Raw genomic sequence first — 14618 nt, 5'->3', positions numbered from 1 at the left:
GAACTCTGCTGGGCTCAGGGCCAGTGGTACACAGGGCTATGCTACCTTCTTAAAGGGTGGTGGTGTAAAATTGTGAGCACCATGGCCTGTTTCTTTCAGATCCATTAAAGAGTCATCCACGTTTTGCTTTTGTCCATGTTTTAGGGTCAAGGGACCAGGCATCATTCTACTCTTAACAATTTTGGACTGGCATGATTCTCGAAAAATATAGAACAACATGTAGTAACTTTCTTGATCGTATTTCCTGTTGATAGAGCAGGTGACAACTGCTAGTGGGGTGCTTTGGTAGTTACGCCTTGCAGCAGCAAGTAAGCAGGAGTAAATCAAGCATAATCATGTTCAGCACCGTTGACTCTTTTAGGGTAAAGAACACCTGACAGAAGACTTCTGTCCTGTGAAGTTTTCTAACCCAGTCATTTGCTAAGGAGCTGTTTTTTCTTTGAAGCCAAAGGAGTAGACATAGAAATGGTGAGATTTGCTTGGGAATATACCTCTGTGGTAAAAGAGGAGGCACAGCAGAGTGGAGGAAGGCAAGTAGGGAGTGTAGTGAGAAGGGAGAAGCACAGATAGAGTTGTGGAATTAAGTAAGGTTTTTTTTTTCAGCTCTTCTTCCTCTCCCCAGTGAGAAGGGGTACCCAAAGGCAGAGCTAAAAGGTGATTGGAAAAGGAAATCGTCATATCTTAACCATAGCTCATAAAGCTTAGTCTTAAGTAGCTTTCCTTGGAAGCCAGATGAAAATCTAGAATTCAGGACTCTGCTGCCATGGAGGTTTTCTTGGCAGTTGCCGGACTCTTTCTATGTTGGATGTCCACCCAACCAGGTAGGGAAGTGGGAAGAGCAAAGTACTCATATACTTTGGACCTGCATCACACTCCGGGAAGAAGCCGTGCCCCTGACTGTCTTCCTGTGCCATCCTTTCCCACACCAATCGCCAGCATCCTGGGCGAGCAGCGGGGCCCTCTTCGTGCAGCATTTCAGAGGAGCCGGCAGGTGGCACATGAGGAGTGTGGCTGACGGTGAAAGCCCTTCCTTCCCAGACAGCAGAGGTGGTTTCCCTCGGTTGCTATTAGCTTTGCAAGAGTAACGTTTTCCATACCTTCTGTCCTAGACTGCTGACCAAGAAGTTGCTTTCTGCAGTAAGACACTGAAGGATGAAGGGAGAGCAGAGGAGCAGGCAGGTTAGAACTGGCGGGAGTTCCATCCTCTCAACTGGCTTCAGCGTGGTTGGAACTGAGGATACCCCAGATCTAGACCAGCTTTACCTTAAATAGCCATGACAAACTGGAAGGCAGCCAGTGAAGAGAGAGGAAAAGCTGTTTCTCATAATCAGGATGTGTGTCTGTGTGGCTTGCAGTCATGACGAAGGAAAGCCAGGCACCCCTAGAGCCTTTCCTCGTGTCCCATGAATTAAAGGCAACAGGCTGAAAGGGACCTCAGGACTCCAGTTTAGGGCTGGTGTTTGCAGGCTGCTGGTGGCCTGGAGGTCACCATGAATGTATTTAACCTCCTCCCCTCCACCACGCACATGGATGGCAAATGTTTCTGCCTGTCAGCAGGCACAGGTTCCCAACTACTGCCAGTTACAAATCCCAATGATTGTAATTCTAGGAGTAAAATCAAAGTATTGTAACATAGTAAAGCTTAGCTATATCTCAAGGTGTTTGTTCTTCATAGACACCAAAATAATTTTAAAATGCAAGAAGGTCTGTGGCTTCTCTTAAAAAACCTTGTTATCTTAACAGTAAGTGCTGGTCTGGTTTACCCTCCTGCCCTGAGACAACACGATGTGAGCTGCTCTTGAAAGAGGGATAAACCTGAGCCATCAGGATGATCACAGAATCACAGAACCTCAGAATGGTGAAGCTTGGAAGGGACCGTCAAGATCACCAGGTTCCAACCTCCCTGCTATGAGCAGGGACACCTCCCACCAGACCAGGCTTCACAAGCCTCATCCAACCTGGTCTTGAACACCTCCAGGGAGGGGGCTTCCACAACCTCCCTGGGCAACCTGTTCCAGTGCCTTACTGCTCTTAAGGTGAAGAATTTCTTCATGACATCTCACCTAAACCTCCCCTCTTTTGGTTTATAACCATCACCCCTTGTCCTATCACTGCCCTCTCTGGTGAAAAGCCCCTCCCCAGCTTTCCTGGAGCCCCTTCAGGCACTGGATGGTGCTCTGAGGTCTCCAACAGCTCCATGTCTCTCCTGTTCTGAGGGCTCCAGAGCTGGACACAGCACTCCAGGTGGGGTCTCACCAGAGCAGAGCTGAGGGGCAGAATCCCCTCCCTGGCCCTGCTGGCCACACTTCTTTGGATGCAGCCCAGGACACAACTGCCCCTCTGGGTTCCAGTGCTCACTGGTGGCTCATGTCCAGCTTCTCATCTCCTGCCACCCCCAAGTCCTTTTCCTCAGGGCTGCTCCTCAGCCATCCTGCCCTCAGCTTGGATTTATGCCTGGGGTTGCACCAAATCCTGTTTTAGCAGGGGAGTTGGACTAGATGATCCCTAGTGGTCCCTTCCAACCCTGACAATTCCATGATTCCATGAACAGACTGAAACAAGAATATAATATTCAGTTACATTATATTGTTTTCCCAGTAATGGAGAGAGGTAAAGACCCAAAAGCATAAAACACAGTATAACACATTTGGCTAAATTCTGGGAAATATTAAGTGTCTCAAGCTTATCTCAGGGTTCAGTGAAATTGTTCAGTAGCTCTTAGATAATCAATCATAAATAAAGTGTTCCAGCAAATTCATGCTGATAGACTCTCAAGGTTAACTAACATCCTGGAGACATTATGCTTTGACTTCCATGTAGATTCTTTGCATTGTCAGGCCCATAGAAAAATGCAGCATAAAAGAGATCCAAATATTTATTTTCCAACAACTTTTAACACAGAAATTTATCAAAGTCCAAAGTCTGAACAGCACTGAGCAAACAAATACAAGCTTGAGTTGTGTGGTTAAAGAAAAAGGACACCTGTGTTTGTAGCTGACAGGTACAATCTTCTAAGCTGGAGAGATAAAACAGTTGATTCTGAGCAAATAGCAGTGAAAATTTCTTCTTAGCCCAGCTGTGAAGTATATTTACTGTGAAATGAATCTTTTTGTCATCACTGAAGTGTGGACTTGGAGCCATCTCACCAGGCTCACAGAAATATGGCTTTTATATCATCTGGAATATTTGCTTGGATTCAGTGCCAGGAAGAACAATCTGCCTTTCTCAGGAAGGATTTTGTTGAGCTTTGTCTGAAGTTTATCTAAATCATAGAATCACAGAGTGGTTTGAGTTGGAAGAGGCCTTAAAGATCATCCAGTTCCAACCCCCCTGCATGGGCAGGGACACCTCCCACCAGCCCAGGTTGCTCCAAGCCCCATCCAACCTGCCCTTCAACACTGCCAGGGATGGAGCTCCCACAGCTTCCCTGGGCAGCCTGGGCCAGTGTCTCATCACCCTCACACTAAAGAATTTCCTCCTCATGTCTCACCTAAATCTCCCTCTTCCAGTTTTAATCCATTCCCCCTCATCCTCTCACTCCCTTCCCTTGTCCCAAGCCCTTCCCCAGCTTTCCTGGAGCCCCTTCAGGTACTGCAAGGTGCTCTAAGGACAGCCCAAACTCTCTCAGCCTGTATTCATTGCAGAGCTGTTCCAGCCCTCAGCCCTCCTCTGGACTTTCTCCAAGAGCTCTATGTCCTTCCTGTGTTGAAGGCTCCAGAACTGGGCACAGTTCAATGTTCAATGTTCACAGATACAATGAAGTATCACATGAGCCAAGGCCATGGAGAGGAGGAGAGCAGAAATTAGTCACAGAGGGCCCAAGGTGAGCTTACCTTCTGTTGATCAGAGCTTTTCTCCCCCTCAGCCTGACTATATTTCATTTTAATTTGTGAACCACAGAAGGCAAGCATTTCATTCTCAGGGGGTTAAGATAATCTTCAGCAGATGACTCAGACCAAACCTTTATAGAATTTCTGAATATGGGCGTTCATGCCCTGTTGGTTTAGATGATGCTTTCCTGAAAGCTGCAAACATTACAGATTGGGTATCACAGAGCTGCATGGGGGCATCTTCATTGATGTTACATATTTCTCCTCCGTGAAATAAAAGAGTATGGGGTAGAAAAAAGGCAGCAACAGGAATCTTTCCTTTGCCTTGAAATGCAGTTTTGCTGACATCAAACTTGCCTGCCCTATTCTGAAACCATTCCTGCAAGTTCCTTACATTTGAGTTCCTTAAATGCTTGAAATAAGATGTCATCCATTGGTCACTTAGTCATGTGCTGATGACAGGAGAAAGCATCAAGTCCCTTCCCACCCACTCATGTCAGAGGAAAAGGCAAGACATGAGCCAGTAATTTGTGCTTAACAAGCCAGTACTTGGTGCAGTGACTCCATCCTGAGACCCAGGTCACATGCTAGAACCAACCAAGGGGGTGATTCTTATTGGTTTTGCTTCCCCAAAGTATTTCCTGCTTTGCCCTCACCCTGTCAAGGGATCCATACAGAAAGTATTCCAGACTGCACTGCTTAAATGGTTCTCACCATAGGGACCAGCATTGCTTTTGGCCACTAGACATCTAGCACTCCAGATTGAGGCACAACAACATGCAGCATTGCACTGGGGCTGGTGCCTGCAGCCTGGCAAGGAATGAGGACAGATGAACTAGATTCTGCAAGGGGCACGGACCTAGAAATAACCCAAGTGTGTTGGTTTGTTTGCCCTCCTGAGGAAGGGGGAGGTGGGCAGGCAGTGCAGAAGGTTTTCCAGCAGCATTTGCTCTCCCCTCCACAGCCAGTGTTTTTTTTCTCAGTGCTCCTTTTGTGCTGTAAAAATGGTGCAGAAAATTGAACAGAGCATTGCCATGGACAGCTGCAAGCAGTTGTCCTCCTAGAGGGAGGCTGGCGACCTGCCCATCCCAAAGTTTGGTGAACTTTGTTTACTCTACCAGAATAAAATTCTGCTTGGCACTGGGGCTCTCCACATCATGGTGCCAAAGCTTTGCATCCAGCAGGTGGTCTGAAGGGCAGGGATTCTGAGCTGCTGACCTCCTGTGGCATCTAAGCCCCTCCTCAGGTGGGGCTGGGAGATGGACTGCAACGGCTGAAGGGGACAGTTTGTCCCAGCATCTCCTAAGGGAACCAGTCTGGTTTCTTTAACTCCTCAACCTGGGCTCTTTACGCACGGTTTCCTCCATCCTTCCCTTGCACTGGTCACATAAGACCTCTGCCATCTAGCATAGTGCCTGTCATGCCTTTATCTGGTGTTGCCCTGCCCTGGGACAGGAGCCAAGGGCTGTCACACACACAGTCTCATTGTAGTAGCTGGTAGACACAAGCTATTTGTATCAGGGCTGACATAAAAGCATTTGTTTGCTAAAGCTACCACTGACTAGCTGGGAATGTGGCTGGGAGCTAAGAATGTCTCATTCTGGCTTTATTTCTGGGCCTACCAAGTGTGCAGTTAAGTGCAACAGACATTGGGAATCAGGAAGAGACTCCCAATGGAAGCCTTTTTGGTCTCTTTCCTCATCTGTGCCAATAAGTGTGATACATTTAAGGACTGAGACTGCAGGATCTGTGCATGCTGAGACTCCAGAGAGCTCAGTTATGCTGCTCTCACCCCACTGATACTTGCCTGCTAAAAGACACCTACATTTCAGGATTTTAATGAGAGTCAGTTGATCACCTGAGTAAACAATAATGTCATGCAAGCTAGCAAACTAATCTAATTGCAGCCTTCAATGTTTATTTCAGGAGCGAGGGAAGATACCAGCCTGTGACAGAAGGCAGGCTCAAAGCAAAGCAGATGCTGATTGTAGGTCTGCACTTTGGCTCCAGTGCACAGGCACAGTCAACTGGAGTTAGCAGAGACTATAAAAATCCCTTTCTTACTATGCAAGACTTCCACTTCTCCCCAGCAAAACAGGATGTAAAGGTAATGGCCATCCAGGTTTTAGGGCAGCAGCACACATTTTAAGCTCCAGAATCTTAAATTGTTTCAGATCAATAACAAGTTGAGCATAGGCTAACAAAATAAAAAAACAAGACTCCTAGAGCATTGCAGTGAGATTTTCAAAGTACTGAGTAACCTCAGAAGTAGATAAAAACTTTGAGTTTGACTTCCAAAAAAGAACAATGTGGAGGGCTGAGAACAGAATCATCACAGAATCATAGAATCATTGAATGGTTGGAAGGGACCTCTGGAGATCATTGAGTCCAGCCCCCCTGCTGCAGCAGGAACACCCAGGGCAGGTCACAGAGGAACGTGTCCAGCTGGGTCTTGAAAGTCTCCAGAGAAGGAGACTCCACAGCCTCTCTGGGCAGCTGTTTGAATCTCTTTTACCTCCTTTGCCAGATTTCATTCTAAGAGGGCTTTGGCCTTCCTTGTTGGCTTCCTGCATACCCTGGCAATGTTCCTTTAATTCTCCCAAGTGACCAGTCCCTTTTTCCACACACTGGGATCTTCTTTCTTCCATGTGGCCTTTTTCAGCAGCTCCTTGTTCATCCATGCAGGTCGTGTTCAAACTCTGCTTCCCCAGGGCCTGGCCTGTCATCTCCCAGTGGAGCATCCTTCACCTTTCTAATGTCAGAGCAGTGTTCATGTGGAATAAGGACTCAGGAGGCAGTGAAACATGTGCCATTGGTTTGCTCCTTTTAATTGTGTCCTCTGCAGCACACTGCACTTGAAACTAGGGATGGGTTGTTGCAAAGGTGCTCAGTCAGGCCAAACCCAAAATAAAGCAATGAAACACACCAGGCCCCTCTCCCTGTCCCCTCCCTTCCTGCCAGCAGCTGCTGAAGAGAACAGATGCACTTGGCAGCACTGCAGAATCAACTGACTTGTGATTTGCTCTGTACTTTGGCACGATCCACAAACCTCCTGTCAAATCAGAGGGTTTGGGTCAGGGGCCAGAGCTTTCATCCACTGCCATGGGACTTGGACCTTGAAGTCCCACTGACAGGTGTAGACTGCAATCCTCACTTTTTAAAGAGGTGTATGTGTCCTAATACAGGGAAAAAAGTCTAGGATCATCATTTGTTCTGTTTGAATGAGATTCTTTACTATTTCTGGCCTATTTAGGGTTATCAGGAGATGTTTTCAAGGCTGGAGGGTAAAGCCTCTACTCTCCAGTGTCTTTATGTTGATGGGAAAGTGTGAGACTGGTTAGTAACCAACCTGTGTGACTAATACAACCATGTTAGCAAGGTGTCTCAGAAACCTGTCAGATCCTTATAACTTTCCCTATAATAAGATCAGACATATATTTTTATGGTGATTCAGGCTTTGTTGACTACCTGTTTGTAACCAATAAGGAGGGGTAGGGGGGTTTTACAGCAAGAGGGAACACAATCCTGGACTGGTTTTGCATTTTATGTTCTGGATGTTCACTCCAAGGAAGAACAGCAACAACTATGTTGTCTTTACCTTTGGAACGAGGCTGTCTTTCAGATCAGAGTGAAATAACTGAGCGTGGTGGCTTAGGTGGAGGTCCATCTCCTTTGTGAAATCCTTCTGGGCTTCCTTCTTTGATCTGAGCTTGCAGCTGGGTTTACCAGATGTTTTCTGTGCCTTTTGTTGGGCCAGGTGGGTTCTACTCCATAGCAAGATGAGTGAAAGCCCTTTTGGGCCACAGGTGATGGTGTTGCCACATGGAGGAGGGCAGGCATTTCTGAAATCATCCAGGCCACTTTTTAAGAACCCCCATTGCTGGCCATTAACCAAATTCTATAACCTCTGTTTGGTGCTGCATGCTGGCAGGCATCTTGATGACAGCTTTTCCTTGTGCCTCCAACCAATCCCCTCTAGTTAGTGCAGGGAACACTGGCTTTATAAAGAAGTGAGTTTTAAGACTGACTTGCCTTTTATTAAGAAACCAGGCTCTCAGTCACCTAACTCAACTCCAGGCTCTGTCTGTTTTCTCTGCCCTGTCCTTGGGACATGGGCTCCACACACTCCTCTTGCCTGCACCCATGCTGGCCAGGTCTGCCAGAAGCCCTGCCAGGTGACACATTGCCTTCATGGCTGATGCAGATAAGAAAGCTGAGCTGAATTATGGTTGTTCTACTCCTCTGTTGGCACAGCCAGGGTCTCCTGTGCTCCGCTGTGTTCTTGGCTCCTCCCTGGGCACTCCTGCACTTGTGCTTGTCCCTTGGTGTTCCCAGTAGTCCAGGTCTGTTTGCAGTGCCAATCAGCAACAGAACAAGCAAACCTGGCTGATCCTGGAGCTCCTTTAGGACTGTAGAGAAAAGTGAGGGTTTGGACAAGTTCTGTCTCTCTGGGCTCCAGCTGCCTAACCATAAGGGCTCCTCCCATGACCTGAGGTGTTGGAGAAGAAAGCAGATGCAGAGTAAGACTTAATGCACAAGATCAAGCACTTGCTTGCTGACTGTTAGAATCTGTGTTGGAGGAATGTGGAGTCTGGCAGCTATAACTTGATTTAAGGTAGTAAAACTTGGGCAGTAGGAGATTCACTGATTAAATGGGCTTGGCACTGTGAGCCAGGTCCTCAGCAAACCTGTTACACTGTTGAGGTTATCCAGCCAGGGTCAGATTCCAGAGTCTCCCACATATCCCAGTGCATGATCTGCAGCTTCCTCTCCTTCCTTTCCTAGCAAGATCGATGTTTTACAGCTCAGCACAAGTTACAGCCTCTCTTACACAGCCACTAGGGACCATATCCCACCCCACAACCTGTTTCCTCCATCCCCTAGCTTGGGTCTTTGGCCACATTACTTGAGGATGCCTATCTCAGCAGTGAGGGCTGTAGCACTGTTCTGTGGCTGGACTGAGAACCAGATGTGCAGCTGAGTGAAGAGGTGGTGTGGGTTGGTGCTTGAAGGGATGGGGAGAAGGGGATGGGGGCTGATTAGGTCCAAGAGTGAAATCTGGGTGAGGAGAGAAGGCTGGATGAAAAGAACAGTGAGGAGAAGGTGGCCTGAAGCAATGCCATCCTCCCACACTTGTGGCACAGTTTGCCATCTCGGAGTCATGAGGCTCTACACCCAGAAGCAGCTGATGAGTCAGGGAAGCAACAAACCAAACCAGAAGTAGCTGATGGGTGAGTTGCTTCACTTGCTAATTTTGGTACAGCTCAGATTATCAGGAGTAAGTTCGTGTGTGTGTAATTTAAAATGTACTATATGATCATTATCATAATTGCAGCAGGCATGTGTGTATATGTGTGGATTACAATTCCTGAGGACTGTGGCTATTTAACAAGAGAATGTCAGAAACATGAGAGTCAAGCAGGACTAAATTTCAGAAGGAAGAGCATTTTTGCTGCTGTTTTCTTAACAGCTGTAAATATTCATTTCCTCCAAAGCAAAACCAAGTGCTGAAGACAAATCTCTCATCTCCTAAAAAGTCACTGTCCCAAATCTAGAAGTCAAAACAGTGCTGGAAAGGCAAATCCCAGCCTGTCCTGGCAGATGCACTTACCTTATGTGCATCCCCAGGGCAAAGGCTGCTGTTGGACAGGCAGCAGCTTTGTTCAGAGACCTTTCTGAGGTCACTGTTGAAGGAGTAACTGCAGAGTAGCTCTTCCCTACAGTGAACTACTTTCCTGCCAGCAGTTCATTTCTACTGTATGAGAATAATAAATTAAAGCTTGAGTGAAGTGAAGAATAAATTAAAGCTTGAGTGAAGGTCACTCTCCACTTAACATGCCTTTCAGAAATGTCTCAATTCTTATGATCAGTTGATTATTTTATTAATGATGCACACAGTACTAAAAACATACGTAGTATGTGTCAATTCATTGATGACAAGGATGTGTCATCCTTGTGTCATGCTGGGCATGAAAGGCAGAAGAACAAAGTCTCTGAAAACATCGTCCTTCTATATTGCCAAAAGGTGTTTCCCAAAAGCTGCTCCTCCAGTACTGGGCTTGTGCTGCATGTCAAGCTGCTGGGAAGCAGCCAGCCAGCAGAGGTGCTTTGTGGTGAGCTGTCAGGAAACCCGAAATGTTCTTTCATGCCTTTAGGTCACAGCTCCTAAAGGAAGCAACACAAGGTCTGGATCCAGTTAGACCTGGTGTGAACAGGTCTGTCAACAGAGACAGATGATTGTAGCACCAAAGTCTGAAGTAAGAACAAGCAAGATTCCTGTCTTGTGTGTCAAAGACCAGAAATCCATAAAGTAACATGAATGCACACAAAGAGACCATGAACAATATCCTACCCATCCTACCTGCTGTTTCCACCCCTCTATTGTAGCCAACCTAAAACATTTGCTAAAGAAAGGACTAATAGTTACTAAAGTACAGGAGTAGGATTAAGGATTTCTAGGATCAGTTCTGATTTGGCTGAACTGTGCTGTATGGTTTCCTAATTCCTTCCCTGACAACTCTTTTCCTTCCTTACATATATCGTAAGGAGCCAAGTAACTGGTGTTACAGAAGCAGAGGAAGCCATGTTGACAATGTCAGCAAGGAGTAACTTGATATTTCCTCAAGATTTTCCCAGTGCATGGGACAGGACTGCTTAATCCATGGTTTAGTTTTTAAGGAAGGGTTCTCAAATCATTTTACCATGCAGAAATCATCAGGAAAGGCCCCAAACTATTCCCCTGGGAGCATGAAGCTTAGAATCATAGAATCATTTTGGTTGGAAAAGACCTATAAGATCATCAAGCTTGCCCAAGCTTGCAAAGTTCAGGGGAGCCCACCAGTATATGTGGGTGTAGGGGGCAGAGCAAGAGAGAGCAGCTTTCTGTGGCAGACTCCATGGCTTGCTTGGCATGTTCTCCCACACTTGGGTTTCTCCAGACCTTAATAACTCAGCGCTCTCTGATTTACCTGCCCTCCACACCCCTTGCAACTTTACATTTCAAAGGGATCCTGCTGGCAACATGCATCCATTTTAATGTCCTTGTCTCCTACAGGACCCAATATTGTCCTTGCAGGCCATCAAGGAATGGCCATTGACAGGGAAGGGACAATCTACTCCAGGTATCAATTTTCCCTTTGCTTTTTTGCTACATGGTGGTCACTGAGGGCCCAGCATGGGAGCTGGCACCTGTTAAGGACCTGCAAGTTCTCATCTGTTCATAAACTGGGCTGAGTTGAATGGCAGCCAGGGGTTTAATTCCTGACAGCATGCAAAAGAGAGGGCTGTCCACCTTCATAAAAGCAACCATTCCTGATAGCTAGATGATGCCAGTCCCTGTAATATTTACCTCTTGATTTCTTCTGTTGTATATCCCAGAGGAAAACACGGGTAGGATTCAGAAACATGGTGATGGAGATGGAAGTAAAGAGCACCACAAATAAAGAGATAAGACAACAATGTAGCACATGAGCAGAGTAACTGCCATGAACTTCTGCAAATACTTGTGACAGAGGTTGTTAGCAATGGCAAATAAAATAGTAAAAAAGTGAAAGGTGTGGAGATAGGGAAGATTTAATAGAAAGGAGTAAGAAAAGACAAAGAATGAGGACACGAAGACTTGTTTGGTAAAGACATTTCCATGTTTTCCTGAATGTGGGCCTTATCTGCCTTCTCCCCTTGTAATGCCAGTGGGATTTTGCAATGGGAAGATATGCCTCTGCTTGCTTCAGGGATTGGGAGTTATGACACAGTGCAGTGCCTGGAGCCAGCAGTGCACCCACTGCATTCCCATGCTGCACTTGAGAGGTGGAGTCACTTTGCACTGGAATGTTTTAAAGAGATCCTCGCTAGGAAGCAGCTTCTTGATTACCACAGGTAAATTAATTTGCCAAGAAAAAAAAAAAAAGAGAAAATAATTCCCAGTGAGAATCTAAAAAATCTGTAGGGAGAAACAATGTGGCTCTGAGCATCACAAGGGTGTTTTTTTATGAAAAAACAAACAAACAAACGAAAACATTCAATGAAGAATAAATAATAAATTATGCAGAAATCATTGCTTAATCTATTAATATTCATGCCAGGACTCAGCTAAAAGAATTTCAGTGGTCTTGTGGGCTGCAAGAATCCTTTGTCTGTTGTGGTAGCAAAACAAATTTAGTCTTTGGAAAAAAAAATTAAAATGTACCTCCCCTGTAAGATAACCTCCAATTGCTGGAATCCCTGAAATATTCCTGTGTTTCTTTTGATTTTCCAGGGTCTCAGGGCTCAGATAAAACAGCACGTTCTGTAACATCATTAATAAGAAATCCTTCATGGCTGTGAAAAGTCGCTACGATAAACGTGACTTTGCATAGCTAGAGGGTCTCTGTCTATTCTTGATCTCCTGTATTTATGTCTCATTTAGAGAAAATTAACCTGGTCAGCTTCTTCCTGACATTGGAGTGCGTGGATTGGGATATCCTCAGGAAAAAATCCCAAGCTACAGAGCAGTTAAACTACTTCAGGTGAGAATTTGAAGAAAGAGAAGAGGTCTCTATTCCACTGCTTCAGCCATGGAAAAGATATTTAATAGGCTGCAGGAGGAGACATTTGCTTGTACAAATTGTCACTACAGCTGGTCCCCACCAAAGGCCAGTATTTTATGGTTTTAGAGAAGATTTGTGATTTGAGAGAGAGAGAATCCCTATGGATGATTTTTTCCGAGGGGGAGAATTCTCTTCCTGTAGTTAAATTAGGGATTCTTCAAAAATGGATTCTGGTTATTTACTCTGCTGCTTGCTTTTTGGAGAGATGATGATGAAACAGATCTAAGAGCACCACTTTGGAGAGGGAATCTAAATGGAAACAAGCTGCCAGCACAACCATTGCTTTTTATTTTTTTTACTGCATGGGTGGAACCACAAGGATTTTAGTTTTCCAAACAGCTGTGAAATGTGGCCTCATAGCAAAAGGGGAAAAAATAAAAGGCACATAGTACCATAACACTGTTACAGCCATTACAATTCCAGGAAATCACTCCATTTTAGCAGGAAATCCACCTGATGTTCTGCTTGCTTTCCTGTAGGGAAGGCATTATTTGGATCAGGCTGATGATGGCAATGCTGCCAGCCCTGTGGTTTGGGAAGGGCAGCAGGGGAGGGAACTGACTGCTGACTTTCAGAACACTAGTGCCGCTCGCAGCTTGGTTAGGGTTATGGGACAGGAGGCCTGTGTGGCAGGGGGCTTTCCTTCCCTTTTTGCAACGGGAAGGTCGTGCTGGAAAGCAATCAGCATGAGATCATTGCTGGGAAAGCCCCTTGCAGGGGCTGTCTTTCTCTCCTGCTAGCAGTGACCCCAGGAGGTGATTATGGGTGGGAATTTGGACAAATAGTGCCCACGGTCTTAGAGCAGAAATGGGTTCACCAATGTCCTTCTGAGGAGTGGCTTAACTGTGTTAGTGGAACCACAGAGTCACTGGTGTGGGTTGGAAGCACCTTAAAGATCATCTGGTTCCAACCCCCTTCATGGGCAGGGACACCTCCCACCAGCCCAGGTTGCTCCAAGCCCCATCCAACCTGCCCTTCAACACTGCCAGGGATGGGGCAGCCACAGCTTCCCTGGGCAACCTGGGCCAGGGTCTCACCACCCTCACACGCTCCTCCTCAAGTCTCACCTAAATCTCCTCTCTTCCAGTTTTATTCCATTCCCCCTCATCCTCTCACTACAAGCCCTTGTCCAAAGTCCCTCCCCAGCTTTCCTGTCAGCCTCCCCACCCTGAGGGTGTGTTGGTGTCTCACCACCCTTGCAGTGAAGATTTCCTTCCTAATATCTCCTCTAAGCTGAACTGTATCGAATTATGGTGGCATCTGATCCCTGGGAAGCTTCATTCAGTCTCAAGACAGCCTGTGTTCCCTGCAAGGTTCCCCTAATCATCTTGCTGCCTTTTTTGCTTCTTTTCCAGAAAGCCTTTTCAAGATGCCTGCTGCCTGAAGAGACACGCTCTGTCAGATCCATCCACAGCTGATGGGTGAGATCTCTGACTTCTCCTTGCAAGCAGGAACAAACCCCCAGTAAAGCTGCCTCAAGAGAACTCCTTTTCACTCCTATTTACTCGATTTCCATCCAGTCCAGGCCTCGTGCAGCCTGAGCTCCATCCTGAGCCCCAGCCCCGCTGGCTGGTGCAGGGCAGGGGGCTTCACTGCCCTGGGATTCTCCAGCCCTCCCCCGGCTGCAGCTGGCACCAGGAGGGAGCCAGAAAGCACCGCCCACCAACCCCTTCCCTCCCGGCCTTGTTTTGAGAGGGAATAAACCGGTCGGGGGGGATCGGGAAGGGGCGTGGGAATCTTGCCCGTGCTCTCACCTGCTTCACCTGCAGGTCCACCACTGTCTGGAAGACGTGTGCCACCAGCAAGGAGATGCTGGCGATGGCAAGGGTTGAGGCCAGGACAGCCTGGCCTCTTGGCCCAATTCTACAATCTGTTGTTTAATCAGAGGATTCCTCTTCTCTACTTGTCTTCTTCCTCGGGGCCTGCGTCAGGTGTGTAATTGCCAGTCAACGCCCAAAATGTTGCTGACGGGTTGAACTGCTCTTGCACAAAAATGAGATTCTCTATCAAAGGATATTGCAGCTGGTACCCCCAAACGAGGTGTTATTTCCTAAGTTTGACTACCTCTCTTGCCTTATTTATTCTGCATGGGACAGCCTCTGGCCAGCCTGGGAAGGTATTGGTCATTACCAATAAATATTGAAACCCCCTTTTCTAGGGAGTTCACAACAACCAATTTGCCAGCGTTGCCCAGGATGATTCC

The sequence above is a fragment of the Apus apus genome, chromosome 4 (assembly GCF_020740795.1).
Source record: "Apus apus isolate bApuApu2 chromosome 4, bApuApu2.pri.cur, whole genome shotgun sequence".
NCBI lineage: Eukaryota > Metazoa > Chordata > Aves > Apodiformes > Apodidae > Apus > Apus apus.
This window is presented reverse-complemented; position numbering follows the sequence as displayed.